The sequence below is a fragment of the Ipomoea nil genome, unplaced genomic scaffold, assembly GCF_001879475.1.
Source record: "Ipomoea nil cultivar Tokyo-kokei standard unplaced genomic scaffold, Asagao_1.1 scaffold0465, whole genome shotgun sequence".
Classification (NCBI taxonomy): domain Eukaryota; kingdom Viridiplantae; phylum Streptophyta; class Magnoliopsida; order Solanales; family Convolvulaceae; genus Ipomoea; species Ipomoea nil.
In genome coordinates this window covers 1,055,888-1,065,506 of record NW_017616893.1, presented here as the reverse complement: position 1 = coordinate 1,065,506, position 9,619 = coordinate 1,055,888, and positions in this window count along the sequence as shown.

The following is a 9,619-nucleotide window of genomic DNA, read 5'->3' as shown; positions in this document are numbered from 1 at the left end:
TTGGCCTGTTGTGAAAAGTGTCTTGGCAGGCTTAGCTTCCTGGAAACCATTATCCTTCAATATCTCCAAAGTATACTTTCCTTGACAGAGGTTGAGACCAATGGGAGTTCTAAAAGCTTCAATTCCCAGAAAGTAGTTTAACTAGCCAAGGTATTTGATCTTGAATGACTTGTCCAGCAGCTGTTTTAGTTCCTTGATCTGGGCAGAATCTGTTCCTGCTACAAGGATATCATCTACATACACAAGCAAGGTAATGAATGATGTGTCTGTAGTCTTAGTAAATAGAGAAGGATCAGCTGTAGATTGGTGAAAACCATAATCAAGAAGGGCCCCTGTAAGTTTGGAATTTCATTGCCTGCTAGCCTGCTTTAGACCATACAATAACCTTAACAGCTTGAAGACTTGGTTAGGTTTGTCGCTTTTGAATCCTGAGGGGTAGGACCAATAGATTTCTTCCTTCAAGTCTCCATGGAGGAAAGCATTATTGATGTCAAGCTGTTGGATGTCCCATCCTTTGGAAATAGCCAAGGCCAGAAATGTCTTAATATTGGTCATTCTGGCCACTAGTGAAAAAGTTTCAATATAGTCCACCCCTAGTTGTTGAGTGTACCCTTTTGCAACTAGTCTGGCTTTGTATCTTTCTATGGAACCATCTGCTTTGTGTTTCACTTCATAGACCCACCTACAACCAATTGGTGATTTACCATTTGGTAGATCTGTTATAATCCAAGTATTGTTCTAAACAAGTGCCTCTATTTCAGACTCCATAGCTCTCTTCCATGCTTCATGTTTTTCTGCTTCATTATATGACTGTGGTTCTTGTGTAGAAGTAATGGAGGACACCCAGAACTTGTGATGATGAGGCGGGTTATCATAGGAAATAAACTTGTCTATTGTATGAGGAGATGTTCTCAAGTTTGGTTTATCCCTTATCATGGACTGGCAGTAATAGTCATTCAATTTGAGAGGGATATTCTTGACCCTTGCTATTCTTCTAGGCTGCTCAGAATAACTTTCTGATGGATCATTGCTGACATTCAATTGGCCTTGTGGTGAATCATTGCCAATAGGTATATCATTGACCATAGCTGCATCATTCAGTTGGCCTTGTAGTGAGTCACTGTTAACAGATGAAAGAGATTCAAGATAACACAATAGAATATGGAATTGAAAGCTTAAGAAATGAGAGTTACCCAATCTCCAATCAATGTGAGCAATCCTTCATAAGTTGTTGAACAATGAGTGTAGATCTAAGAGGGAATGTAGTAAATCTAATCTAAAAACCCTAACTAAGAACTCTAAAATCTGATTTCAAAAGAGCGAAAATGATAGATTCTCAAATAATCCCGCAACTAGGCCTTTAAATAGGCAAAGGCTAAAATTTCTGCAAAGTGACCATTCAACGCACCGTCCAACGTGCGTTGAACTTTCTACCTCCGATCAACGCATGTTCCAATGTACGTGGGAGCGCGTGCATTGGAATTGGCCTTCTTAGCTTCAGCAAAGTTGTAGCCCTTGAAGTTTCTAAACCATAGCCACTTGAATCACCTCATTTAGACACTCCTAGCTCAAGATATGCTCCAATTACCGAACTGTCACCGGAATGCCCTGTAATTGACAATATTTTGCTATTTCCTACAAAGGCAATCACAATTAGTCCTTGTTCCTAACTTTTATCAATATGCCTCCTAATTACCTCACTAAATGTAGCATCTTTGGCACTTATGAAGCATGCGAAACTCGGAGGGTCGTGGACAGTGTTGGACCATTGTTTGGCTGTTAAGGAATGGGAGCCTGATTTCGATCCCATGCGCGAGGAGACACAACGTCTTTTGGTCTGGGTATGGTTTCCTATTCTCCCCATTGAATACTACAATCAGGATTTCTTATTGAGGGTGGGAGATAAGATTGGGAAAGCAAAGAAGATCGATAATGCAACAAGCATAGCATCACGTGGAATGTTCGCCAAAATATGCGTGGAAGAAGACATAACTAAACCCCTTGTGGCAACGTTCGAACTCAAGAACAAGGTAAGGACGATAGAGTATGAAGGATTGCACCTCATTTTTTTTAACTGTGGTATGGTTGGACACTGGAAAGATGCTTGTAAAGCAGGGAAAAACGATGAGAAATCAGATAACCCGGCGACCGAAGGAGCAACTCCAGACTCCAGCGGAGGACCGGTGAGGGAAACGGCTACTAGTCCAATAAGGAAAGTGGGAGAAAATCAGGCTGAGTCTACGGGCAGTAGAGAGCCGTTGGGAGACAGGTATGGCAAGTGGATGATCGCAGAAAGGAGAAAAAGAAATTTCCATAATAAAGACCAAGCTAAAAAAGGAAGTGATAGAAACAATCAAGGTAAAGGAAATTTCGGGAAAGGAAAAAAAGGTGGCAACCAGTTAGACAAATCAGATGTTTTCGAAAAGGAAGGCTTCAGAATATGGGATAACTCTAGGTTTGGTGTGTTTGATAATTTGGAAGAAGAAGGTCAAGAGGAGCCTAAAGAAGATTATATCATCATGAAAAGACCAGACGGCCCAACAGGAGCCCTATTGTCTGGTAGAGGTAAATGTCCACAAATACAAGTTTCAGAGGCATAAATAAACAACGACAAACAAGGGCAAAACAGAGGAAGGAACATGGAGAAGGGAGATGGAAACAAAAAAAAGAGTGACTCAAGCAGAATAGGGGGCAAAGACGCACAACAAATAAAGCGGCAGAAATAGAGAACCATACTCTCGTTAGAGGCTACGAGAAGGGTAACCTGATAACCAGAACGAAGATTTTGGGGGACGGTCATGTGGTCGAGGAACTCCAGCCCCAACGACAAGCGAATGATGGCGTTCACCATCAGGACCCCCTGGATGACAATGCTTTATCTGACGAAGAAGAGGAAGATGGGTCGACATCTCTTGCTATGATGGTTGATGAAGAAGAGTTGTCCTCTCCCAGGGCTGCCTACGATTAGTAGGTCTTTTTGGGTACCTTTTTTCGCTGTTTCAATGATTGTAATGAGCTAGAATTGCAAAGCGGCTGCCTCAAGGAGCTTTAGGCGAGCCCTTCTTCTCACCGTTAAGGTAAATAAACCTGATTTGGTCTGTCTTTTTGAGCCTAGAATCTCAGCCCCTAATGCAGACAACGTGTGCAAAAAATTTGGCTTTGAAAACCGGCTTCATGTTGAGGTAGTGGGTTTTAGCGGAGGCATTTGGATCCTTTGGAGAACTAATGTCGATCTCGAGATCTTGGCCACCAACCCTCAATTTGTTGTTACTCGAATTAAGAAGGATAATGTAACCTTTGAGCAGGTTTCTTTTGTATACGGTAGTCCTTCCCTAAGTCTTTGAAGGAAACTCTAGGAAGGTCTGGACTATAATAATCTCAACATGGAAGGGACTTGACTTTCAACAGGTGACTACAATGCAATCACAAAAATAGAAGATATCAACAACAAAGACAATTTCAGAAACTATAGAAACGCCGGGATGAGAGACTGGATGTTTAGACAGGGTCTGGTTGATCTCGGTTTCGAGGGAACAAGATTTACTTAGACAAGAGGCAATGATAGCTCGACCTTCACTTGTGCTAGGCTTGACAGGGCTTTATGCAACATTGAATGTCTTAGCAAGTTCCCGGAGACGAAAGTCAAGCATCTACCAAGGTTTGGATCGGATCACTCTCCAATCCTCATCCAAATCGCCAAGCAAAATTCGGTTGGCAAGCGCTTCCCGTTCCAGTACAAGGTAGCTTGGACTAGACATCCCGATTGTCAAAATATTGTTAAGGATAACTGGGATAATAACAAAACCGTGTTTGTAAATTTAGATAAGAAAAAGCGTAAGTTGATGGCAAGAATTGAGGGCATTCAATGCTGCATAGAGAGAGGCTTCATAATGGTCTTCTAATTCTTGAAAGCAAGTTAAAAGGCGAGCTGGACGACATTCTATACCAAGAAGAATTGAGTTGGTTTCAAAAATCTAAGATGGACTGGATTCGATCCGGAGATCGCAATACCAGCTTCTACCACACTGCAACCATGATCCATAGGACTAGAAACATTAAACACTAAATATTCTAAATAATACCATTACAAATTTTTTTAATCCCGGTTAAAAAACTAAGCGTGATAATGTTAGAATGCATGTACTAGATGCAAAATATCATTTCAAATTTATTATTTGACTGTAATCATTATTATCAATGATTGTATAATTTCGTGAATGATGCAAAATAGCATTCAAAATTTTAAAAATACAATATCTAGAAAAAAAAAAAGTAAATTAAACATTTAACAGTAAATAATAATAAATAATACCTCTGCTTCTTTTAGAACAGATTCTAAGGTTGTTGTGGTATAAGCTCCTCGATTGTTATTGACCTTGTACAGTCGAATCAACCGTACCCTTATTGCCCACGCAGTACTGTAGGCGTTTATGGCATTGAGTTGAACAAAAGTTGGGGCCATTACGTGCAGATTATTTGACTATGGCTAAAACAATAACAGATACAATGGTGGACACATGGTGAATAATTGTGGTGGTGGAGGCACGGTGAATATTTCTGGGAATGATTGTCTTATATATTAGTAACGAAAGTAAAGTAAATAAGGTAATAACATCATTATTATTATTATTATTATTATTATTATTATTATTATTATTATTATTATTATTATTATTGTTATTATTGTTATTATTGTTATTATTGTTATTATTATTATTATTATTATTATTATTATTATTATTATTATTAAGGTAAGCAATTAAGGCATTTGACTGTTAGCTTATTATTATAGTAGTAACGTAATAACGTAGTAGGATTGCCAACATATTGAAGATGATTTAAGGTAAGTAATTATACAGAGGATTGACATCATATTTTATTCTAAAATGATATTTCTGTAATCAATAGGTAAGTAATTATGGATAGGATTGCCAACATATTTTCTTTGTCAAAATAATATTTCTATAATCAATTAACCGTATCATATGTTATTCCAAAATAATATTTCTGTAATCAATTAATCGTCATAAATTTTAGAAATAAAAATTGGAAACTAAATAAATTAGCAATGATTTTAAATAAAATAATTGTGAGTCAAAGTTCCGTTATACTTTTTGGAAATCAAAATTGGAGACTCACAAAGTTTGACAAATATGCCCCTAAGTTTTGGGGGGAAACCTTTCCAAGCACTTTTATTATTATTATTATTATTATTATTATTATTATTATTATTATATATATATATATATATATATATATGTATGTATGTATGTATGTATGTATGTATGTATGTATGTATGTATATATAAAGATATTACACACTATATATAGATTTATAGATTTATAGAAGTCTGCTCAAATGCGATCGCGCCCTCCCGTGCGGCCGTTTGAAGAATACACCAATAGTGTAGAAAAATACACAACAATGAAATGCAAAAATACACCAAAAAATACACAAAACACCAAAAAAGAAAAACACCATATAACTCCTCACCCCTAATGGTGCATTTCCGAACACTGTGTGGTGCTTTTATTCATACCTAATGGTGTGATTTTGGTGTTGCGTACCTAATTTGTTCATTTTTTTATTGTGCATTTCCTAATGTTGATGGTGTATATTTGCATAACTATCGGTGCGGCCGCACCTGAATTCAACTCTCTATCTCTCTCTCTCTCTCTCTCTCTCTCTCTCTCTCTCTCTCTCTCTCTCTCTCTCTATATATATATATATATATATATATATATATATATATATATATATATATATATATATATATATATATAAGATCATATGAGAACATCTACTTAGGTGCGAACGTGAGAACAAATCGTGTGCATCTATCTAATATTTTTAATGGTCTAAATTAGATTAAGTGTGTGCGAACGCGCATTAAATGTGTGCAAACGCGATCAAATGTGTTTGCACACATTTAATGCGCGTTCGCACACACTTAGGGTCCGTTTGGAAACCTGAAAAATGACTTATGGAAAATGAGTCATTTTCCAGACAACGTTTTCCTTTCCGGTGTTTGGCTGCGCAACAGAAAACTCTCTTTGTGTGTTTGGTTCATTTTCTAGAAAATGACCAGGAAAATAAATAGAATTTCATACTTCAACATTTTAATTGTTTGATACTTTTGATAAAATTCTTTTATAAATAGCACTAAGCCTCGATGATAATTTTGAATATCTATATATATACGTATAGCATCTGGCTTTCAAAAAAAAAACGTATAGCATCTACTATATATATATATATATATATATATATATATATATATATATATATATATATATATATATATATATATATATATATTAGACTATGGTATTATTATTATATTATCTTGTGTATATTATGTAACATAGAATAATGTCCTAGTCTTTAGCTTATTAGTTAACTCTCTCTCCTGAGAGTATTATTGTATTCCCCATTCTGCTACTGAATGAATCATCGCTTCCACTCTCATCTGGTATCAGTTAGCCAGTCACAATCCTCCCATCCCTTCTCTCTCTCCCTTCCCGTCGACAATGTCGAATAGTTCCGATCGCAACCTCACCGCCACCACCATCTCCCCCCCAAACACCGGTTACAACACCCTTACGAGTGCACACCACTTTGTGTCACTCAAACTCACACATCGCAACTATTTGTATTGGCGAACGCAGGTCATCCCTTTCCTACGAGGCCAAGGACTGCTCGGCTTCGTCGATGGCTCGCGTCCATGTCCGTCGCCGCTCCTGGAGCTTCCCGCCGGTGAGAATGCGGACGACGCCTCCTCCTCCACAGTAAACCTGGCGTATGGCGTGTGGGTGCAGCAAGACGCCTCTATCCTCTCACTACTAATTTCCTACCTCTCGGAGGAGGTCATGTATCTTGCTCTCGGACAGACAACCGCGCGTGGCGTGTGGATGGCGGCAGAGACGGCTCTCGGCTTGTCGACGCAAGTCCGATGTCTCAATCTGCTGGGGCAGATTCAGACGCTTCGTCAAGGTGACAGCTCCACCGCGGAATACTTAGGCCGTGCGCAACACCTGGTCGAGGACCTCGCGCTCGCCGGAAGGAGCTTGACGCCAACGGAACAGAATCTCTACATTTTCTGGGGGTTGTGGCCGGAGTTCCAGGCCATGGCTTCCTCCCTGGCTATCACCGGCACACCGGTGTCATACCCCAACTGGCCGACTACCTCCAGGCGCAGCAGCTCATCCACGCTGACGATTTCCCGACCTACCAACCGGCGACGGCGAGCAGTGTCCCCTCGGCGTTGTACGCGGGTCGAGGCAGACGCCAACGCGGAGACGGTGGCCGGTAGTCTCCTGGTGAAGGAGGACGAGGCGGCAATCAGCGCGGCGGCCGGGGTGGACGTGGACGGAACGGCGGATTGCGCTGCTAGATATGCGGTTCTCAGGGTCACTCTGCCGCTTTTTGTTACCGTAGTTACTCGGAGCCGCCGCCGTCGCAGGCTCACGTGGCCGTCGCGGGTGATGGATCGCCACAGACGCCGTCGACGGTCACATCGTGGCTACCGGACACTGGTGCGTCCACACATGCTACTCTGGACTCCGTGTGTAATCACGCATTCCGAGGACTACCACGGCGATGACGTCCTACGAGTGGGTAATGGCACAAGTTTGGCGATCTCGCGTGTGAGTCATGCAGTAATTCCTTCGGTCAATAAGTCTTTAAAAATGTCCAATGTTTTACATGTTCCTGAGTTATCAGTGTCATTACTCTCTGTTAATAGATTCACTCGGGATAATAATTGTTATTTTGAATTTCACCCCACCTTTTTTGTTGTGAAGGACTGCAACACTCAGGCGATACTTCTTAAAGGTCCAAGCTCGGAGGGTCTTTATTCGCTGTCAATTCCTAATAATCACTATGCGTTCGTCTCGGCGCATGCCTCTTCCATGGTCTGGCATAAGCGTCTCGGTCACCCACATGGTCAAGCCCTCCACCGTGTCTTACGGGATTGCCGGGTTGCGTCCAATAATATTGTAATTCCTAAATTATGTTCCCCGTGTCAACTTGGAAAATCGGCACGTTTTCCTTTAGATAGGGTTTCTACGTCAAGTCATAATATACTCGATCTTATTTTTACTGATATATGGGGCCCCACACCAGTTATTTTGGCGGATGGATCCCGGTATTTTGTACTCTTCATGAACGATAATACCCGCTTCTGTTGGTATTACCCTCTATGATTAAAAACGGACATATATTGTTGGACAATTTTAATATAATGTCCTCGCAAGTGCACGCATCACTGAAGTAATATGGTGCAATAGCAAGGGTCGAACCCAAGAGGAATTGATAATATGAAATTTATAATCTTAAAGTTAATTAACTCGATAATTTAACGTGCTAGAAACAAAAATCAATCGTACGAATCAATTCAAGTGCAAAACAATTAAAATCAATGCTTCAAGAGCTAAGAGTTGGAAAAATGCAGTATTAAAAGCAGTACTCACAATTTGGAATTTGGCAAAGTAATGCGAAGAGAGACTATGAATTAAAGAGAAGGAAAAACTAAACAATTAAATAATAAATCAAGATAAAGCAGTTATTGTTGGATCATGGCTTTTTCATTATATTCTTAGAACAAAGAAATTGACAGTCCTTTATAATCAAGAAAGAAATGATAACTGGCATCAATGGTTCAATGTTTCACCAAAACAACATTACCAACTAAGCATAATTAACAGTATATTGATAAATGCAATTAGCATAAAACATTAAGTATTGCAACACAGTTTAAAGTTTTCGGAATTGAAAGAATTCTAATCACAACAAATTAATAGATAGAGAAAATGAAAAAGGAACCAAGGATTAAGTTGCTTACAATTCAGAAATTTAGGAAGAGAAAAACAAGGCACATTAAAGAATTAAGTTTTAAAGAGAAAAGAACCAGATTGCTCGAAAAAGTCTTTCGCCAGAATTTTGCTGTCGGATTAATGCTTCCAAGATCGCCAATGGATAGCACCGCCGGAATTCACGAGCCACCGGATCAGATTATTGGCCGGAGTTTCCGAAGTTAATTTCCGCCCGGATGGACGTATTTGAAGCAAGTTTTTGGTGAAAGGTGATGAATTTCGGTGATGAAAATGATGATCCCCTCTCTTCGATTTTGCCCCCCTTTTATACTGTTCCGGACCTTCGATTCTTTCACGAGATTTCGCTCCAAGTTGTGGTCCGAGCTTCCGCAGAATGCTTTGAATCGAGAACTGCCATTGAAGCTTCCGAACAATCGGACGTTCACAAGACCGGAGCCTCTACCGTTTGTGTTTTCCGCGTCGTTCGTTCTCGGTATTCCGTCTTTCGCGGTATTGTTGTGGTGTTCGCGTCCTGAGTCTGGAGTGCTGCTATTCACAACTTTTATTTGGGGATGGAAACAAACGTAACGTATAACATAATAATAATAATAATAATAATAATAATAATAATAATAATAATAATAATAATAATAATAATAATAATAATAATAATAATAAAACACAAACTTTAATTTAACAATGCTTATTAAAATAAGAGAAAATACAAAATTAAGTAAATATTTTCTTACTAATTCTAACAAAGTTTATTAAAAATAATAACATAAATATTGTTCATCAAATCTCC